The 22862-nt window shown below is 42.6% G+C and overlaps 1 protein-coding gene across 1 annotated transcript in view; it reads right to left on the bottom strand.

Moving 5' to 3' along the window:
- The window catches only part of LOC126470066 (carboxypeptidase D-like), a 149500-nt gene extending 127651 nt beyond the window's left edge, over positions 1 to 21849 (bottom strand). Inside the window, exon 1 of the mRNA XM_050097575.1 lies at positions 21703 to 21849. The gene's annotated coding sequence lies outside the window, so the exon portion shown is untranslated. The remainder of the gene's footprint in view (positions 1 to 21702) is intronic.
- Positions 21850 to 22862: the final 1013 nt, after the last annotated feature.

Raw genomic sequence — 22862 nt, 5'->3', positions numbered from 1 at the left:
CACGGTCCTATTGCTGTGGAGTTGTTCGAAATGCATTCTAATTGTCTTTTTACTATGCTGTGGATGATCTTCCGTGCAGGTAATTATGTTCAGTATCCGCTCCTTGGACTATGATTGTTCTTTACTTCGTTCCACTGGAGAGGGGATTTGTGGTTCCTTGTCCGACAAGGATGATGAACTTCAAGGCTAGACACCTGTTTCAGTATCATTTTCACTTGTTAAGCACTTATTGTCATCATTGTACTCCTCATTTACGAGGTGCATTCAAGTTCTAAGGCCTCCAATTTTTTTTCTAATTAACTACTCACCCGAATTTGATGAAACTAGCGTTACTTCTCGACGTATTCACCCTGCAGACGTACACATTTTTCACAACGCTGACGCCATGATTCCATGGCAGCGGCGAAGGCTTCTTTAGGAGTCTGTTTTGACCACTGGAAAATCGCTGAGGCAATAGCAGCACGGCTGTGAATGTGCAGCCACGGAGAGTGCCTTTCATTGTTGGAAAAAGCCAAAAGTCACTAGGAGCCAGGTCAGGTGAGTAGGGAGCATGAGGAATCACTTCAAAGTTGTTATCACGAAGAAACTGTTGCGTAACGTTAGCTCGATGTGCGGGTGCGTTGTCTTGGTGAAACAGCACACGCGCAGCCCTTCCCGGACGTTTTTGTTGCAGTGCAGGAAGGAATTTGTTCTTCAAAACATTTTCGTAGAATGCACCTGTTACCGTAGTGCCCTTTGGAACGCAATGGGTAAGGATTACGCCCTCGCTGTCCCAGAACATGGACACCATTTTTTCAGCACTGGCGGTTACCGGAAATTTTTTTGGTGGCGGTGAATCTATGTGCTTCCATTGAACTGACTTTGTTTCTGGATTGAAAAATGGCATCCATGTCTCATCCATTGTCACAACCGACGAAAAGAAAGTCCCATTCGTGCTGTCGTTGCGTGTCAACATTGCTTGGCAACATGCCACACGGGCAGCCGTGTGGTCGTCCGTCAGCATTTGTGATGGATGACACTTTTCGCATTTTCAGGTCGTCATGCAGGATTATGTGCACAGAACCCACAGAAATGCCAACTCTGGAGGTGATCTGTTCAACAGTCATTCGGCGATCCCCCAAAACCATTCTCTCCACTTTCTCGATCATGTCGTCAGACCGGCTTGTGCGAGCCCGAGGTTGTTTCGGTTTGTTGTCACACGATGTTCTGCCTTCATTAAACTGTCGCTCCCACAAATGCACTTTCGACACATCCATAACCCCGTCACCACATGTCTCCTTCAACTGTTGATGAATTTCAATTGGTTTCACATCACGCAAATTCAGAAAACGAATGATTGCACGCTGTTCAAGTAAGGAAAACGTCGCCAATTTAAGTATTTAAAACAGTTCTCATTCTCGCCACTGGCAGTAAAATTTCATCTGCCATACGGTGCTGCCATCTCTGGGACGTATTGACAATGAACGCGGCCTCATTTTAAAACAATGCAAATGTTTCTATCTCTTTCCAGTCCGGAGAAAAAAAATCGGAGGCCTTAGAACTTGAATGCACCTCGTACGTTGTCCACACAGTCGAGTGTATACGACACTACGCATTCTATTGACTTATCCTGCAGAAACACTAATATTTCACCTTCCACTTTTTTCTCACTCTGTGAAATTCCTTGGGCTCCTTTCTGACGAAATGTCAACTTCGGTAATTGTTGTTCTAGATATAATGCAATGTCTGCTTTGTTTATCGTCGCCATCGCTCTGCTCTGTGTCAACACCACTACCACTGTAACAATGTTGATAGTTACTCGTCAACTAAACAGTTGAACTACGCTTCGTAGCCTCATGCTGTGCTCACCATTGGAACTTACAGTCCCGCTCCCTGTTCATATTATCAGCCAATATTGTGGTTGCATGGCAGGCAATATGTGGGACGTCGAATGCTGTAACATCATTGGCTTTTTGCGACCTCGCAGGGTTTCTTCCCTGTTATTAATCCATGGACTTCTATGTCGTTCATCTTCTCTGTCTTGTACTCTTCAGAAGTATCTCTATCACAGTAATGAACTGGGATGAATGGTGGAACAGGTGGTAACCATGTTGTTCCTCCTAGCAGTGACTGTTTTCCGTAGGTTCCTTGTCGCTTCTGCTCTTCTCAACACTTATTTGTCTGAGACTCTCTCAATCTGTATCTGCTCCTCCTGCAACGCCACACGTCGGAAGCTTGCAATCTTTTCTTTTCTGCCTTCTTCAGCATTCAAGTTTCCACCCCATACAAGCGTATGCTTCAGTTCTTTGAGAATAGTTTCCTAGTAGTCGAGACTGAGACGTTGTTTGACATCAGTAGTGTTGTTTTCTGGATAACTAGCTCTGTTGTCTGGGATAGCTATATCATTCTTTGTGCATCACCATCTGTTGTGATACATCTGAATGTAGTCACTTGTGCCTGCTTTTCGCCTTTGAAGAGTACGATTGCGTGTTGCTTTCTGTCTCTAGCCCACCTCATGATTTATGTTTTGTCTCTGTTAGTCTTCGTCTCGCACTTCTCTATAAGGATTCGGCTGATCTGGTGAAGCGCTCTCTGCAGCTAATCTCCATTTCTGACCAACAAGGCAATTTCATCTGCAGAACGGAATGTTTTGAAGCATACTCCATTAACGGTCATAGTACTACTGCGGAAACTGAAACATAACTAACAATTGTCCTTCAGCTGTTTTGGAGCAATATATTATGAAATACTGGTCACGCTTTTCATGTGGTTTCAGCGGCTCAAAAATTTAGTGTGCTTTCTCATAACTTTGCTAAGCAGAATCCCCCAATAGTTGAAGCCAAGAAGTTCAAAATGAAGATCGGTCACTGCATCGGAACGAATTGGTCGGAGGCATCGATGGTTGTGCGAATACTGAAAGTCCTAGTAGTTCTCTACCATATCAGGTTAATACGTCATGTAGTGATGTCAGTGATGAAATAAGACACTGCTAATGTTGTAATATGCCGCTGGAGTTACGAAAATTTTTTATATGGATCTGCTGTCAGGCGACACGGAATGGAACACTATTGGTTAGAGTGTGTTACTGCAAGGAAACGATTAACACACGGAAACATAGAAGCGTCAGTGTAGTGATAAAAGTAATCGAGAAAGAGATTAATATAATTTCGCTAGCCGTATACTGTGGCAATCAACATTTTTCCAAAATGTTACCAATTTTCTCTGATGAAAATGTCCATGTGTTTGACTGTAGTAGGAGTGACGGAGATATAATACAGTGAGCGAAGTTTGTAGTTTCCGTAGAGGCAATAGTGTCAGCTTACGATTCAGCCAAACCTCTTTTGCTCGGGATGGACTTTCTACACATCTTCCGCTTCCTGGACATGTTCAATATTTAACAAATGTTTGCTACTAACATTGCAAATGCCTTTCAACAACTTAAGGAGGAACAGTGCAATGTACTACTTCGCACAGCAGTCTTATTTGTACGTAATAGGAACTTCTATGCAGTGAGGGACTGAGAAATGTAAAGTAGTAACAAATTTTCAGGGCCTTGAAATTAGAGCGAAGTATGTGTAGAAGTCCTTCCGCTGCTTAAAATAAAGAACAAAACGAAGTGACTTCTGCAGACAATTTATAATTACTGTCGCTGGACACTGTAGCCAGATGTCACTGACAAGATGGTGTAAAATGTTTGACGCTTCCGGACAGCCCGTTTTTCTCGCATCGGCTCGTTTACAGTGTGATTCATAACCGCGGGGACGATTTTGCTTATATCTCCTGTGGCACGCAAACCAAACTTACTCCTTGGTGTTGTATAACCACTGAGAAGTGTTCCTCTGGAAATATCATTTGATTTAAACTCTTGTGAGACTGTTCGCCGAATGACTGATGATAACAGCATAACAGCATCCAAATCCGACGGAGGGAATGGAAACAAGGAACGCGGAAGTGAGTGCTATAGGACGTGACTCACTGTGAACAACCACAAAGTCCTCCCTCGTGTCGTATCTATGCTCAAACCAACTTCCGCATGAAGAGTAAACAAAGAAAACAATGTTCTGATCCGCATAATTATTTCTCTAGAGAACGTAATGGCGCCCCCATTTTCTCCTGAGCATTGGATCTAAAAACAGAGGTGTCTCAAAATACTGAAAATATTTATCTGAACCTAATCTTTGGTAGGTGGTAAATGTGTTTGTTGTGGCAGTTGAGGAAGTTAGAGCGTAACATGCATGTCGATGTATAACATGCTCCTTCGCACTGATGTATAGTCGCGAGTTATCAAAGCAGAGTTCATTTACATTTTAAAAAATCAAGATGTGTCATTAGAAACTTCGCTTTAGTCCAGTGTGGTACGAATGGGAAGGGTAAAATGATTTTAACTGTGGATTTTTTTAAGGAACTACTCTGTATTTCGTCTGAAGCAATTTAAAGAAAGTACGAGAAATCTGCGTGGATGAAGATTTAAAACTTGTTCCATCTATATATGAAGTTAACGTCTTTACCACTTCGCAGCTTAGATAGGTCCTCTTTGACTTGGTTGTAGAACGATTATCGGCGCAAGCGAGCCGAGGACTCGCAATTTGTCAAGTGCATCGAGAGGAACGGAGCTGAAAAGGATGGTGGCGAACATGATTCGTGGCAAAACATGATCAACGAAGAGTAATAGCGGAGGAAAAGCAATCCTCTGAACATAAAAAAAGGATTGTAGATCCATTGTAACCAAAAAGTGGCGCCATAAATCAGTCACCAAGTAGGACATTCCGTATCAGCTATTATATAACGATGACAATTGCACAAACTGAACATTCATCCACTGCTGACAGTCTCTAAAAGCACTATCATCACAAAAAACGCTGAGGGTATTTTCGTTCTGTCGTTACAGCTACGCAAAATGCGAGCTTTTTTCATCAGACGCGTTTTGCTTTATTGAGGTAAAGCAGGATTAGTGGCCTGTAACAGATTTACTTACATTCTGATTTGCTTTAGGATAAAAAACCAGTTCGTTAACATTATGTTTCGCACTTACGGCGATTTCTGCTTGACTTCTCGCCTACATCGGGAAATGCCGTCTGCTAGCACATCGTTGACGTTTTTCTTCTTTAGATACTGATAGTTGGTCTAATTTTAGTTGCTCTGCAGAACTATGCATTTTTTATGTTTTACAGAGCACACTTTTTCGTGCAACACTGTTTTCTGTTTGTTTTTATACTTCTAAATGCGTATTACGGTTTGTGTTTTGTAGTGATTCACTCATAATTTTTCTAATATTTCATCTTTGACCTATACATTTTTTTAATTATTTTATTGTATGTGTGTAATTGTATTTAACAATATTGCTGTGTATTCATATGTTATGTGACAGTAGTGAAGGAACACTGATGGAGTTTTTTGTGGGGAAAGTAGAAGCTATGATGAGTGGACATAAGCGCACAGTAGTGTCATGGTGTGTGAGTTGCAGGAGAAAGTGAGGAACAAGAAATGAAATGAAACTGGGAAGGGTGGGGGTCGGGTGGAAGCGAAACGCGTCTGGCGAAAAAATAAACGCAGACACGTTTTTGTAGTTGCAACTACAGAACGAGAATACACTCAAAAATCGTAAAGCAACTACGGACAATATGGCCACACAAATTATACTGTATACTGCTGAGATCAAACACAGTCGACGTATAATGATTGGAAGGGAGCAACATGGATCTATATATCGTCTTTCATCTTGTTGCTAAGTACAGGTCAGTTTTATGTCCACTAGTGACGCGTCCCTCTCCGCACGGATAATATTAAGTAAGCTGAACAACGATCTGACGTATCAGAAATAAATGATATACACAAACCTTCCTCTTGAGTCAGTCTATCTATTAGTGAAATCCGTATTAAAACCCTTGCGGTACTTCTTAACATTAGCCTTCACATTCAGACAGAAAAATTCAGCAGAGGACATTAATTGACAATATGAGTAATTAAAAAATTCCTGCAATGTATAATATGACTGTGAAACATGTATTTATAGTTAGTTTAGACTTAAAAAAATAGATGATAAGGTACACAGTTACAAAAAAGTGTAAGTCATCGTAGCACATTCTGTAATGTACTTACTTCCTGGAAAACGAACAAATTTATGTTTAAATTTAGAAATTAGTTGTCAAGACACTTTAGTAAAAAAGGACCTTAAGTCATTAATGCATATCGTGCACAATTTAAATGTAACTAAAATAACATGTGAAGAATAATTACAAGATCTGCTGAATGGAATGAACAGCGTCATGAGTGTAGACTCTGGATTGAGAGTAAATCGAAGAAAAACGAAAGTAATGATCAGTAGCAGAAATCAGAACAGCAAGAAACATCACAGTTGGTGATCAAGAAGTAAGTTAAGGAATTCTGCTACCTAGGTAACAAAATAATCTATGATGGACGGAGCAAGGAGGATGTAAAAAGGAGACTACCAAAGGGGGAAAAGGACATTCCTGGCCAATAGAAGTCTGCTAGTATCAAACATAGGTCTTAATTTGAGGAAGAAATTTTCTGAGAATGTGCATTTTGAGCATAGCATTGTATGACAGTGAAACATGGACTGCAGAGCGCGGAGTGGCCGTGCAGTTTGAGGCGCCGTGTCACGGACTGCGTGGTCGCTCCCGCCGGAGGTTCCAGTCCTCCCTCGGGTATGGGTGTGAGTGCGTGTGCGTGTGCGTGTGTGTGTCGTTCTTAGCATAGTTAGTCTAAGTAGTGTGTAGGTCTAGGGACTGATGACCTCAGGAGTTTGGTCCCTTAGTAATTCACACACATTTGAAATTTTTTCGACTGTAGGAAAACCGGAACGGCCGAGAAACGAAGCATATGAGATGTGATGCTATAGAAGAATGTTGAAAATTAGGTGGACTGACAAGACCACGAACGACGAGGTTCACCGAAAATCGTCGAGAAAAGGAATGTATGGAAAACATAGACAAGAAGAGAGGACATGATGATATGTAACAGGTCTGTCACTAAATGTAACTGGGTTTTCTCTTTTTGATGCTAGTCAGTTGTCAGGATGAGCATTACTGCAAAGTGCATTTGATTCTAAAGCATTATGTCAGGGTAAAAATACTAAATAAATTAATTTTTCTCTCTCAACAACATGTGGGCAGGGTGGGTTCTTCCTTGGCTCGGGTACGAGGTAGAATGAAACAGCATTTTTACATAAGATAACTTTTATTGAAGATTTGTACAACTGTTCCCTTGCTGGATGTTCTGGCTCGGAGAGCGGCAGCTGTGTCGTTTGCGAAGCCTTCTGCTGCGGCAGCGGCGGCGCCTCATTACGCGTGGCGGTGTGTATCTCGTGTCGCCGTCTCGCCCAGTTGACTGGAGACGCGCATCGTGCTGTGGCCCGTTTAATTATTGAGAGCGAAGTTGTTCATCGGACGGTGATACCTTGGATGTGGCGTCCCAGTGTTTCTCTTCTCTAAGCGGCCGCGTGTGTCAGTGTTGTGCGTCGGCCAGCGGAGCGGCGCGGCGGGGGAAGGCCAGTGTTCCGAACTCGAACAACGGACTACAGCTTGCCAGTCTTCGGCTGTCAGATCTTCATCCCAGCTCACAGGTGACTGCTGATGTGAGGCCGTCTCCTTCACGTCCTCAAGAGTCACCCGGGTATGTAAAAATCAGACTTCAAATACCTTTTAACTTCTGTCTTCTGGCGCCGAGGCTGCTGCTTGCTATTCCATTACAGCGGCGGACTTGGTGCGCCTATGCATGATGTAGTCTCTTCTTGCATGACGGTCTTCAGCACCGAAACCGACTGAAAACTACTGCTACTCTTCTTCTTTCCTTGTCGGGCCCACTGCGTCTCGCGTACTTCAGTTCACTGGAGGTGAACGACTTCACGGTCATTGCCTCGTCTGTCACGTTGAAAAGCTTCTCGAAGAATCTTCTTAACGTCAGTCATTGGCTCTTGGAATGTAGGCGAGGGCCTTTGCTCACATATGACAACTGAGAAACACGTGAGCCGGTCGGGCGATGCCCTGACGGCTGAATCGACAGCTTCTCCTGAACGTGCTATGCTGACTTGCAAGCGCCGGCCGTTCCCACTGCTGCTTTGTCCGTCGTTTGCCAGTGTGTAATTCTTCTAAACTAAACTAAGTTTTTCATTTATTTTCTAATTTCTCTAATTTATTTACTTATCTTAAGTACCACTCAACAGATAGTACATGTGTTAAAACATCGGACGGATGTACAGGAGGGAGCTGTATAGGGTAAAATCTGTAGAGGAAGACAGAGATTGGAATACATTCCACGAATAATTGAGTATGTAGATTGCAAATGCTGCTCTCAGACGAACGGGTTGGCACAGGAGAGGAATTCGTGGTGGGCCGCATCAGACTAGTCAGAAGACCAATGACTCAAAAAAAAAAAAAATAATAAAAAAAAACTCTTATACATTGAGATCAAATTGTAAGAAAGAAGGGAAAGTACTATATAGAATAAAGAGAACATGGGATTGAAAGAGTCTGCGAGCCCTCTACCGGCCCGCCCATCGCACAGAGAGTTGAGGGGGATCTCCTCTTGGTAGTGCTACAGAGAACATTAACGCCTGTCTCTCACTTTTAACGAAGACATTTTAGACGGCAATTGTCAGTTCTTCTAACAACAACTTATGAAAGCAGGTATAGGACGATCTGTGACTAATTTATGTGTAAGAACTGTACTATGATTTCAACTGCAGACAAAGCCGCATATCAGGGAAACAAAAATAGCACCGTATGACGGTAGTAGAAAGACAATTTCTTTTCATTTTTTTGTTTTTGTTACTACACAGAAACAATGTAAAACACTCAACGTTTGTAGCTCTAAGTTTACTACGAATTCACATTTCCTTAACAAAATTATCCAATAAAATGTATTTGGAACAGACTTACTATGTATTTGCTTAAATAACTACACTCGCTGATGACTACATAAGCTACTCATAGCATGAAAAGTAAAAAGTGTTCAAATGGTTCAAATGGCTCTGAGCACTATGGGACTTAACTTCTGAGGTCATCAGTCCCCTAGAACTTAGAACTACTTAAACCTAACTAACCTAAGGACATCACACACACCCATGCCCGAGGCATAATTCAAACCTGCGACCGTAGCGGTCGCGCGGTTCCAGACTGTAGCGCCTAGAACCTCTCGGCCACACTGGCCGGCTAAAAATTGTGTTACCCCGTATAGTATCTGCACTCACTTAACTATTATGGGGGTGAGATCGCTAATTAGTAATTTGCACCTTCAATTATAATTTGTGCACAACTAGCGACCAGCCCGACTTCGCACGCGGAGCATTAAGTACTTAATTGGACGAGTTTCTTGACGTTGTTGTTGTTGTTGTTGTTGGTCTTCAGTCCTGAGACTGGTTTGATGCAGCTCTCCATGCTAATCTATCTTGTGCTAGCTTCTTCATCTCCCAGTACCTACTGCAACCTACATCCTTCGGAATCTGCTTAGTGTATTCATATCTTGGTCTCCCTCTACGATTTTTACCCTCCACGCTGCCCTCCAATGCTAAATTTGTGATCCCTTGATGCCTCAGGACATGTCCTACCAACCGATCCCTTCTTCTAGTCAAGTTTTGCCACAAACTTCTCTTCTCCCCAATCCTATTCAATACCTCCTCATTAGTTACGTGATCTACCCACCTAATCTTCAACGTTCTTCTGTAGCACCACATTTCGAAAGCTTCTATTCTCTTCTTGTCCAAACTATTTATTGTCCGTGTTTCTCTTCCATACATGGCTACACTCCATACAAATACTTTCAGAAACGACTTTCTGGCACTTAAATCTATACTCGATGTTAACAAATTTCTCTTCTTCAGAAACGCTTTCGTTGCCATTGCCAGTCTACATTTTATATCCTCTCTACTTCGACCATCATCAGTTATTTTGCTCCCCAAATAGCAAAACTCCTTTACTACTTTAAGTGTCTCATTTCCTAATCTAATTCCCTCAGCATCACCCGACTTAATTCGACTACATTCCATTATCCTTGTTTTGCTTTTGTTGATGTTCATCTTATATCCTCCTTTCAAGACACTGTCCATTCTATTCAGCTGCTCTTCCAAGTCCTTTGCTGTCTCTGACAGAATTACAATGTCATCGGCGAACCTCAAAGTTTTTATTTTTCTCCATGGATTTTAATACCTACTCCAAATTTTTCTTTTGTTTCCTTTACTGCTTGCTCAATATACAGATTGTATAACATCGGGGAGAGGCTACAACCCTGTCTCACTCCCTTCCCAACCACTGCTTCCCTTTCATACCCCTCAACTATTATAACTGCCATCTGGTTTCTGCACAAATTGTAAATAGCCTTTCGCTCCCTGTATTTTACCCCTGCCACCTTTAGAATTTGAAAGAGAGTATTCCAGTCAACATAGTGGTAATAAATTATATGCACGAAGCTTCCTTGTGAATCACTATCTAGCAGTATGAACCGTATCAAAATCCCTATAGTAGTTCCTGGGATTAAGCTAGCATGCAGACAGAAACAACACGGCAGGACTTTGATTTATAATATGCACAGATATGCACTGAGTGATGAAATTCGTGAGACAATGATACGCACATATGCAGGTGGCGACAGTATCGCGTACGCAAGGGGTAACAGGGCATTGCATTGGTGCAGCTATCATTCGTATTCAGGTGATTCACGTGAAAATGTTCCGACGTGATTGCGCCCGCACGACGGAAATCAAGAGACTTTGAACCGGAATGGTAGTTGGAATAGACGCAAGGGACATTCCATTTCGGAAATCGTTATAGAATTCAGTATTCTGAGGTCCTCAACATCAAGAGTCTGCAAAATTTCAGGCATTACCTCTCACCACGGACAACGCATTGGCTGACGGGCTTAATCCAACGACATAGGGCTGCGGCGTTTCCGTAGAGTTGTCAGTGCTAACAGACAGGCAACACTGCGTGAAATAACCAAAGAAAACAGTGTGGGAAGTAGGACGAACACGTGCGTTAGGAAAGTGCAGCGAAATTTGGCGTCAATGGGCTATGGCAGCAGGCCACCGATGCGAGTGCCCTTGCTAACAGCACGACATCACCTGCAGTCCCTCTTCTGGGCTCGTACTCATATCGGTTGGACCCTAGACGACTGGAAAGCTGTGGCTGCATCAGATGAGTCCTGGTTTCAGTTAATAAGAAGTGATGGGAGGGTTCGAGTGCGGCGCAGACCCAACGAAGCCAAGGACTCAAAGTTGTCAATAAGGCACTGTGCAATCTGGTGGTGGCCCAATAATGGTGTGGACTGTGTTGACATCGAATGATCTGGGTTCTCTGATCCAACTCAACAGATCATTGACTGGAAATGTTTTATGTTTGGCTACTTGGAGACCATTTGCAGCCATTCATGGACTTCACATTCCCAAACAACGATGGAATTTTTATGGATGACAATGTCCCATGCCTACGGGCCACAATTGTTCGCGATTGCTTTGAAGAACATTCTGGACAGTTCGAGCGAATGATTTGGCCACCCAAACCGCCCGACATGAATTTCATGGAATATTAATGGGGCAACGTACAAAGATGTTACCACTGCATAGAATACTCCCTTGTTTCAGCTAGCGGCTTCTTATCTTGTAGCTGTCCTTTTCCTGCTTTGTCCTGTAATACAACATCAGTCATTGTGGGTAGTTACATTGTTTTTGGCCGTCAGCAGTGACGCTAAGTCCATTGACGATTCCTTAAAACTGAGACTGAGTTATTCGGGTCAAGCTGTAATTGTCGCCTGAGACGTTATACCGAGTGATGATACCTAGTGATATTTCCAGACTGAGAGATACAGCAAAGGTCCTGTCACATCGAGGGAATGGCGAGGGATGAGAATGAAATGTTCCGACGAGCCGCTGATACAGTTTAAAATAACTGCAAATTACAGTTCTTATATTGTGAAGAACTTCTTGCTTGCCGACTGGTCCCCTGATGCGTGTAATGAAAAAGAATGGTTTTTATAAATGTTCGAGGCCTGGCAGTGAGGCCTCCCCATAGGCCTATCCAATAAAGAAGCCACCCCAAATATGGGCGCTTTTCAAATTCTTCACGCAAATTCTACCGGACTCTTTCATCTCACATTCCTGAGGCGTCAGCTACTTCGCACTGCTGTAATCACCCATCATTCAGTACCACTTTGTGTACTTTTTCGATGTTTTGGTCTGTGGTAGCGGTACTGAGATGTTCTCGACGTATTTTTTCCATAAAAGCCGGCCGGTGTGGCCGAGCGGTTCTAGGCGCTACAGTCTGGAACCGCGCGACCGCTACGGTCGCAGGTTCGAATCCTGCCTTGGGCATGGATGTGTGTGATGTCCTTAGGTTAGTTAGGTTTAAGTAGTTCTAAGTTCTAGGGGACTGATGACCTCAGAAGTTAAGTCCCATAGTGCTCAGAGCCATTTTTCCATAAAAGGAAAATTCTTCCGATTAAAGGATAATGTAAAATAAAATCAACTACCAGTCACAATTGAAGGGTGTTTATTTAAGTCGCGACTGGTTTCGGACGTATGTCCGTATTCACAAGGTTAAACATTCAGTTTTATGTTTCCGCATTCAGTGGTGGAGTTCACTATTGAATGTAAAATGCAAATTACATGAGGTTGACAGTCGAGAAATTAATGAAACCGTTCTAACTTCAAATGGTTCAAATGGCTGTAAGCACTATGGGACCTAACATCTCAGGTCATCAGTCCCATAGACTTAGAACTACCTAATCCTAACTAACCTAAGGACATCACACACATCCATGCCCGAGGCAGGATTCGATCCTGCGACCGTAGCAGCAGCGCGGTTCCGGACTGAAGCGCCAAGAACCGCTCGGCCACAGGGGCCGGGCCATTCTAAGTGACAAGAGCTAAAAGTACTTATATACAGATGGATTATCCAACTCTTAATTCCACATTTGTTACCAAAGTAATCTTTCGAGCGACCATATTGTGATTTCCACACATTAATGCCACCTAAAATGTTACAGATGTAGATGAGACATGAGCTTCCATCATCCAACGCGCTTCCATTCGAATACAGAAATTACAGTCAAAGGAATATGCAATTACGATTTGGTTCAAATCATTACTTTGGCGACAAATGTGTAATTACTGTTTGGTCATTCTAGCTATATCAAAGTATGTTCAACTACTGAAGCAGTTTATAAACCCAAGATGATTTCGCATAGCTGTGGTTGCTGTGCCAACAAAGTTGTCGCTACTGTCACTTTGCCCCATCCAGTGGTTTCACTTATGTATCTCTAGTCAGCCTCAAGTACATTGCCTTTAAGGTAGAACTCTACCATTGAATGTAAAAACATGAAACTGAATGTGTAGTGTTCTGAAGCTTCTGAGCTCGAAATCTGCCATGATTTAAATAAACAACCTTCAACTGTGACTGGTAACGGATTTTATTCTTCATTATCCGTTCTTGACATAGATCGTCATGAAGAGAAATGTGGCCACCTTGAATTCGTTTGTTAATTCCCGAACTGTTGAAAATTACAGACCTTCATCAACTTCAGGAGAATTTCTTTACCGGAATAAATTGTTCAGAACCAAAGAATTTTATGATGGCATGATATTACACTTACTATACCGTGTAAGCAAAACTATTTTGCCCATATATTGGCAAATGACTTCCGCTATTGAGCTTCATGTACGAACATAACAAAAAAAACTTTTTCGGTATCATGCTAGAGGAGAATATTTTGCAATGCCCCAATAAAATGTAGCTCTGTGTATTTCTACCTATTTTGTTCTAAGACTTGGATCCTTTTGTGATTCAACAGCATGCTAGAGGTTTTATCGTCCATTAATAACCTGTATGGTGCTGCCGTCTACAAACACGACCCATATATGGAATTGTGTCCCCTCCTCGGTGAGCACTTGCAGTGACGCTGTATTTTATTGCGACGTAAATGGCAGCTAACCTTTTTGCAAGCAAATTAATAAAATTTGCAGCTAAGATTACAAAGTTTTATACCAAATTTACTCCTCCTCTAAGGATTTGAGGGTTAGCAACTGGACTAAAGCTATACCGGCTCTTCATACTACTGCCAAACCTTTATGGATTGTAATAAAAGCCGTTGAGGAAAAGAATAACATATAGTCATTTATGACTAGGACACTGCGAGATATTTCCCTTTTTCGTTTCAAAAGGCTAATCCCTGCATTCGCGTCCCAGCATTGACCGGTGATTGGATTTGAACTTCCTTCTTTCCGAATGCGGGTTTAGTGCCTTACTCATTGCCTCATCGCGCTCCATTTATAGTCTATGGCAGTAGATCGCAGCATAACAAAATGATCGACTGTCTTCATAGCAAAATTTAACGCTTACATCAGCCCTGACTCATACACGCCAGACAAATTTATCAGAATTACCATTGGTCCAACATTTCAAATGAAAGGCGTCAGAGAATCTTTAGGGAAAGAATTCAAAGCATATATCCCATCATTTGGCTCCTATTAACCTAACACTTTCATTAAAAAATCTGTCTCTACTTTTACCATTAACTGAAGTGCTAATAGTTTACTGCCATTAATTATACAATGAATCAAAGCATTTTAATGATTAAAAAGGCGGACAACAGCTTCGTGTGTTTTTAAAACAAAACAAAAATGCCCATTTATAAACAACACGCAGATATAATGTGTTAAAGATTAATGATATTTTTGTAGCAAAATCTCATTTCTTTCCTCATTCGTAGGTTACACGCAAATCCCAAATAGCACATCGGTTCGGAGTGCACGTTATGATGTCCCCCCGCCATAACAGGTTGCGTAAGACAGAAGTGGCAGGGCACGCCACTTACAATAGAACCAAGTCTATTAAAGGAGTACTATGTTCAAACTGTCCCTCGGACTGGGGATTAGCTTCATATAGATTACACTTATGATGACTATTACAATAAGCTCTATGGGTAGATTGTGGTGGCTTCGAATTTGGTAATGGTGAATACAATATGAAGGACAGTCACGGCAAAAATCGGTGGTTATTCACGTCCAGACAATTTCAAGCGATATTATTTAACGTGTGTGACTTCTTACCCCCTCCAGAGAGAGGAACTACCAGCGTGTCTGTTACACACTCGTTACCGTGGCTTCCTGGCTTGACTGAGGCCACCTTGAAACTTTGCCAGCAAGTTGCGAAGCGATTCACCTGCGCATAAAAATTCCAGTAAATTCAGGTCGCCGGTCAGAGACACAGAACAGTCCTCGTATCGCAAGTAGATTGCCCCCATCCAACAGGACAGTACTCAGTATTTAATTTTGCTCATTAGCTTTGTCTAACATGTAGACGCCGAAGTGGGTGTTTTACGAAGGTCAGAATTTTTCGTATTGATAAAGTGTTGACACATAGTAAACGCTTCACGTGCAAACACATTACTGCAAAAACTCTTTGTGCACAGCTGACAGAAGTCGTGAGATCCAGTCCCTCGTATTGTGTTAATAACATAAACTTCGAAAACATTTATCGAAGACCACAGTCAGCACATACTATATGAAACGTTTTACATATATTACTATCTTAGCAATTGAAATTAGTTTATCTTAACTGCCAAGAGTCTTTGAATGACATAAGCATCTGAATATGAAATTGTTAAGTTGTGGTGTGCTTTTTACCGAGTTCTGTGTGCCAGACAACTAAATTTCCACCAAAAATGTACATAAATACACCAATAAAATTATTTAAACATGCAAATCATTTAATATACATACTAAAATAAATGTATCTTCCTGTGCATGATTGTATTTGGATACAGAACCTCCAGGTCACACGTAGCAAATGAACATAATCATACTTCAGATTAATTCAATGTACGTGTAACTGTTATGCACCTGATAATGACAGCAAGCTACCGAAACGCATTGTGTTAATTATTAGTAAAAAACGACTGAAGCAGCGGAAATTATTTCACAAATTTACAATGCAATCGCTCCTCAAAACATTCTACATAACGTAGATATATTTGAGCGATACTCTTGTCACTTGTGACTCACATGTATGATGAGCAGGCCTACAATGGATAAAACGTTAGTCACTGCACGGTAATGGCGTGTAAAACAGCCTATAGTGTTGATAACAGTTTTAGTTCGGGGTGGAAGAAAGTACACAAGTTTCTCCAGGGCTGCCATATTCAGCCGAAGCCATCATGTAGATCTATCACATTACTGGGATACTGACTGTTGCATTTCACCTGCTGTTGCAAATAGTGGCAGAAATATTTTGTGTGACTAAAATCGGGGCGAGGCGATGTCCGATAGGGTGCCCACGTGTTTTTCGAACCAGGAAACTAAACATGCAGCGCTGTGAACATGGTTGTTGTCATCAAGGAAGATGGGAGTGTCTAACACATAGTCACCGTGAAGATATAGGAGAATCAGCAACATTTGGTCACAATGCTGAAGTAAACGTCTTGGTTCATGCTCTCTGTAACCTGCATGAGTGGGCCCAAATCATAGTACAAAAAGCACCTTCAAAACATCACAGAAGCGCCTACAACCTGAACTCTACCCTCCACACGCTATGCAGTTAAAGAGCTCACTGGACCATCGGTGCACCCGATGCCGTGTATGAACCGAAAAGAAGTAAAATCGCGGCTTGTCGGACCACACTAGACCCCTCCAGTTAGCTATTGTCTTGTTTCTGTGTTATTTGACTCATTGGAAAGATACAACTGTGAGCAATACCATTTTGCAACACCAAATGTCCGCTGCATCCATTTTACAACGTTCGCTAGTTGAGACGGAACTGCATGCTCTGACAGCCGCGATCCCTGTAGAGTTTGAAACCGATCGCCATTAACACGGCGTAGAACTCGATGGTCAGTTATGTTTTACAAGCACTGTTCTTACACGGTGTTACGTGGCCGTGAGTGGTACTCCAATCCTCACAGACACGTTGGTCAGGCTGCGCTGAAACTCTAGCAATACGGGTAAATTCATTGACATGTGGCCGTGAACACGTCCAGACATAATACACTAGCTCATTTCTGCCATTCTGCAATGTCTCCACGTTGACCCACGATCGTGCTTTGATTCCGTACAACCGACTGGCTCCTCGCCCTCGGATGGCGAGTAACAGATCACGCGGTGACTACCCAGGAGCGAGAGGTGCAGTGTATTTCTGAGGAATTCTTCCCTGGACAGCATTGGCAGTGGGATCCTATAAATCTAAACTTCTTGCTATCTTCCTATTTTCTTAATATTTAGATCGTTAATTTTCAGTATTTCCCTTCCCTGACTAGTTTTACGTCTACAATTATTTAAAGTTGCAACATTGTTAAATTTTAAATGAAATCAGCTTGATATTATATAGGAAGCGGTCAAATAAAATCGAGACAGAGGGAGAAAGATACGTAAACTGTTTATTATTTTAGAAGTAATCGTTATAATTGTTGACACAGTAAAGCGACCACTGGTACAAGTAGTATATCTTCTACAACGTTCCATGCTAGTCAGTGCGATTTTTTAAGTGTAGTATTTTGTATGCCGATCTTATTATACCATTATTCGACCAGTTGTTCCCTGTGCCACAGGAACAAAGACAGCCGGAAAGTAAATAGAGAGGAGCTCAACATCCTTGAAAGAAGAGTGACGAGATGAAGACTAGGCCCAGTCAAAAGCGGTAAAGAAGGACATATGAAGAGATAGAAGGCGTGATGGTAAACCGGCAAATTAGATAATAGTCGAGAAGTAAGCCAATCTATTGGGCTGGTGTAGGTCAATCACTTGTGAAGCTCTTTGTCCCGAGGTGAAATGTCTTCCACCAAGAACAAGAACTAAAACAAGCTGCGTTTACCAGGAGTGTAAGAAGAGGCTCCAATACGTCAGAGATGGTGGCAGCGTGTGGTGTAGAGGGTCGGTGATCGCTGAATGATGCTGATCCCTAGGGCAAGGGGAGCGAGAAAAAGAAAAACAGGAAAAGGCAGAAGATAACATCTCGTCGACGGCGAGGTCAAAAAAATGGTTCAAATGGCTCTGAGCACTATGGGACTTAACATCTGTCATTAGGAACGGAACACCAGCTCCGTCAGACGAGGATGGGCAGAAAGAATCGACTGTGACATTGTCTGACGAATCAGCTCCGAATTCACCTGGGCTGGTTTAGGACAACGGTAGAAAATATAAAGCGGAACAGCCGAATTGACTTGGACATTCGCAGAAACTGAAACATCAAAGAGAAAACAGGCTACAGCACTGTGTATGGAAGCGCTAGAACTATATGGTAAATATAATTTTAGCTTGTCTATCATATACTGTCACTTACATGCGCCATATTTGCAACAGCTTGATATCATGTGCAACGTCTCAGTATATTTCAAATAAGATACATTCCTTCGTTTAAAATGTGTCTACATGCTGCCCATTCACATAACTGGAGTTTTGCTTAAATCTTAAACTACAATAAAATTTCATCATTACTTTTCAATTTACATGAATTAAGGCACGCCCTCTACATGAGGTACCTTACCCAAGTTCCCTTTGTGACTGTTACGTGTCTATACAGCGTTAACACCACTTTCAGTCTCGCTATATCGTCACTAAGACGAAATTGTTCTTGAAAGTAAACGGACTGAGAACCGCTGGAGCCCATGAATATTTAAAACAAACAGGTGCCGGCCGCGGTGGTCGTGAGGTTCTAGGCACTTCAGTGCGGAACCGCGGGACTGCTACGGTCGCAGGTTCGAATCCTGCCTCGGGCATGGATGTGTGTGATGTCCTTAGGTTAGTTAGGTTTAAGTAGTTCTACGTTCTAGGGGACTGATGACCTAAGATGTTAAGTCCCATAGTGCTCAGAGCCATTTGAACCATTTTTAAAACAAACAGGAGCTCAGTCGACAAATAATCAGAAACAACTGTAACCAGTTTCTTTTATTTATCTTCTCAGTGAACATTTCGGAGGATTATATCTCTATCATCAGCCGTAACTGTTGAAATATTGTAATGTAGGTGATTTGTGGGAACGATTTTTCAGGTAATCTGTAGTATTTATGTTGGTGATCACGAGCTGCTTTTCCCAATCGAATTTACGTTTCACGACACATATTGTATGAAACGCACAAATTGCAAAAATGTAGCTATAATCCTTCGATACCTGTAGTGGAAAGAAAAATATAAGTGACTACAGGTAGTTACAACTAACTTTACATGCAAACATTTTAGGTTAGGCTTTACCGTGACTGTTACCAGTTTTTATTTATTTCCACGACGCGTTTCTCAGGTTTAAGCCTCCATCATCGGGTGGATTTACAGTAGTTAGTGTGACATTTGTGTGTGTGTTGTGTTACGATTTTTTGGAGGAACTTGTGGTACTGTCTCCATTGCTGCACATTGTATGAAACCTGTGACCATTGGAGACAGTGCCACAAGTTCCTCCAAAAAATCGTAACACAACACACACACACACACACACACACACACACACACACACACACACATGTCATACTAACTAATGTAAATCCACCCGATGATGGAGGTTTAAACCTTAGAAACGCGTCGTGGAAATAAATAGTTACCATTACTTGTATTTATATTAATATTTATAACAGTCACGATTAGGCTTAAGCTGATATGTTGGAACTAATAAAGAAAGGAGGAAGAAAAAGAATTGTGCTGACAAATGCCTTTTATCTTTTGTTCTGCTTCCTGTTTTTAGTTTCGTCTTAAGAATAATGTTCGTCGATTGAAGGTGGCGTATGGCAGCAGAAACACGACACGAAATACATGTAACAGTTACCTTTCCGCCAGAGGTGCATCTGAATCCGATAGGAGGTGTGGCGTCGAAACAAGTTGCCTCAATCGAAAAGTTATTACGCAGCTGTGCCGCGCACGCTTAAAGTGTTCTCACTAACCAGAATTATATTAACAGTAGTGCAAGTGAAATTCGGGTTAAGTGGTTGATTCGGTATCAAAAAAGCTAAAAGAGATGGAACCATTCAAGAGAAATTTAGGTGTAGGTGATCTGTGGGAACGATTTTTCAGGTAATCTGTAGTATTTATGTTGGTGATCACGAGCTGCTTTTCCCAACCGGATTTATGTTTCACTCTACACATTGTTTGAAATGCACAAATTGCAACAATGTAGATATAATCCTCCGAAACCTGTAGTGAAACGAAAATACAAGTGACTAGAGGTAGTTGCTGTTACTTGTGTATTTATATTAATATTTATAACGGTCACAATTTGGCTTAATCTGATATGTTCGCACTAATAAAGAAAGGAGGAAGAAAAAGAATTGTGCTGACGCACGCCTTTTGTCTTTTGTTCTGCTTCCTTTTTTTAGTTTCGCCTTAAGAATAATTTTCCTCCATTGAAGGTGGTATATGGCAGCAGAAACACGACACGAAATACATGTAACAGCTACCTTGCCATCAGAGGTGCAACTGAATCCGATAGGAGGCGTGACGTCGAAACAAGTTGCCTCAATCGAAAAGTTATTAGGCAGCTGTGTCGCGCACACTAAAAGTGTTCTCATTAACCAGACTGTCCGCCCCGGTAGCTGAGTGGAGCAGCAGAACGACTAGAGACAGTACTGCGAGGTTCAGTTATATTGGCACATGGCACACTGAGAAGAAAACTGGCCCCTACCTGTTGGCGCCAGTTATGACTGCATTATGTTAACGTGAAAAAAAAAATCACAACTATGGTAAACACCGAAACCGCCTCAGATACTGGTCCTTCGAATGGTTGACGCAGCAGAAATACATGCCGCACACAATGGCAGAAATGGTCAAGATTGTATGGCTTTCTGCCAGATTTATGATGCGACACCGCGTGCTGCAGGGATTGTGATGATAACTTCATTTTCACTCCCGGCCGTGACTACGATTGTCATTTACTTTACTCATGTTTAAAAAAAAAAGAAAAAAACCAAAGAGAGCGGCCTTTACGTTGATTTTATGGTTTCCATCTTGTTTTTGCTGTCTCGATACTTTTCTTATTCCTAGGACAGCACAATTGTACGAATAAAGATTGTTTGTTTACTCTGCCTTCCTGTTCCCAAACAGAAAGAAGTGGTCGCGTTGTTGACCATAAGGCGGAGGAACCTCGTTTTTATTTTTATTTTATTTTTTCTTAGAACCGAAAAGAAAGAAAAATATACATTTATTAAAAAGGAAGAAAAAAAAGAAAAAAGTTGGTAGAGCACTTGAGAAAAAAGGTGGTAGAAAAAAAAAAGTGGTCAGCGCGACGGAATGTCAATCCTATGGGCCCGGGTTTGATTCCTGGCTGGGTCGGAGATTTTCTCCGCTCAGGGAGTGGGTGTTGTGTTTTCTGAATCATCATCATTTCATCCCCATCGACGCGCCAAGTCGCCGAAGTGGTGCCAACTCGAAAGACTTGCACCCGGCGAACGGTCTACCCGACGTGAGGCCCTAGTCAGACCACATTTACATTTATTTACTAACCAGAATTATATTAACAGTATGGAAGCGAAATTCAAGTTACGTGGTCGATTTGGTATTAAAAAAGCTAAAAGAGCTGGAAGCATTGGACAGAAATTACTATGAAAGGTAACTACAAGACATTCTACAGACTGACATTGAAAGAGGCATATATATAAATTAAAAGAACCATGCAGAAAAGAGCGACCGCGAGAAGTACGAGATGCTGAAAATATGATACATAAATTAGGCGACAGTTTCACGGCGAGCTTTTTGAAACAGATTAGAAAAGCGTCGGCAGTAAGTTGGACGCTGTCTGTGTTACTCACTGCGGTGAGCGGTAATGACGGACGCCTTTGCTCCAGCGATACGGCGAGCCGGCGGCTTGGCGCGGACCACGTCCAGAACGAGGGTCGGCAGCGGAGAGCGCGAATCCGGAGCGGGCGGAGGCTGCGCGGGCCACTGAGCGTCTGCGGCCGCGCGTCACACGTCACAGCGTGCCGCCTGCAGCCGGCAGCCGGCAGCGCCCCTCCTCCGGCGTCGCCGCTGCGCGCGCCACGGCGCAAGTCCGCCCACCTTGTCCGTCCCGTGTCGCAGCGACCCCGATGCCAAAACGTGGGTCACTGGCCCCCCGCCGTTGGCGCCAGGTTGCCCACTACATAACCTCCCCTACAATTAGACAAGTAGCCCGTGCACAAGGCAATAACCGAACCCTTCTAAAATACATACACTACTGGCCATTAAAATTGCTACACCAAAAAGAAATGCAGGTGATAAACAGGTATTCATTGGACAAATATATTATCCTTGAACTGACATGCGATTACATTTTCAGGCAATTTGGGTGCATGGATCCTGAGAAATCAGTACCCAGAACGACCACCTCTGGCCGTAATAACGCCCTTAATACGCCTGGGCATTGAGTCAAACAGAGCTTAGATGGCGTGTACATGTACAGCTTCAACACGATACCACAGTTCATCAAGAGTAGTGACGCGTATTGTGACGGCCAGTTGCTCGGCCACCATTGACCAGACGTTTTCAATTGGTGAGAGATCTGGAGAATGTGCTGGCCAGGGAAGCAGTCGAACATTTTCTGTATCCAGAAAGGCCCGTACAGGACCTGCAACATGCGGTCATGCATTATCCTGCTGAAATGTAGGGGTTCCAGGGATCGAATGAAGGGTAGAGTCACGGGTCGTAACACATCTGAAATGTAACGTCCACTGTTCAAAGAGCCGTCAATGCGAACAGGAGGTGACCGAGACGTGCAACCAATGGAACCCCACACCATCACGCCGGGTGATACGCCAGTTTGGCGATGACGAATACACGTTTTCAATGTGAGTTCACCGCGATGTCGCCAAACACGGATGCGACCATCATGATGCTGTAAACAGAACCTGGATTCATTCGAAAAGATGACGTTCTGCCATTCGTGCGCCCAGGTTCGTCGTTGAGTACACCATCGCAGGCGCTCCTGTCTGTG

This window comes from Schistocerca serialis, chromosome 1, assembly GCF_023864345.2.
Source record: "Schistocerca serialis cubense isolate TAMUIC-IGC-003099 chromosome 1, iqSchSeri2.2, whole genome shotgun sequence".
NCBI classification, from domain to species: Eukaryota; Metazoa; Arthropoda; class Insecta; order Orthoptera; family Acrididae; genus Schistocerca; species Schistocerca serialis.
This window is presented reverse-complemented; position numbering and strand designations above follow the sequence as displayed.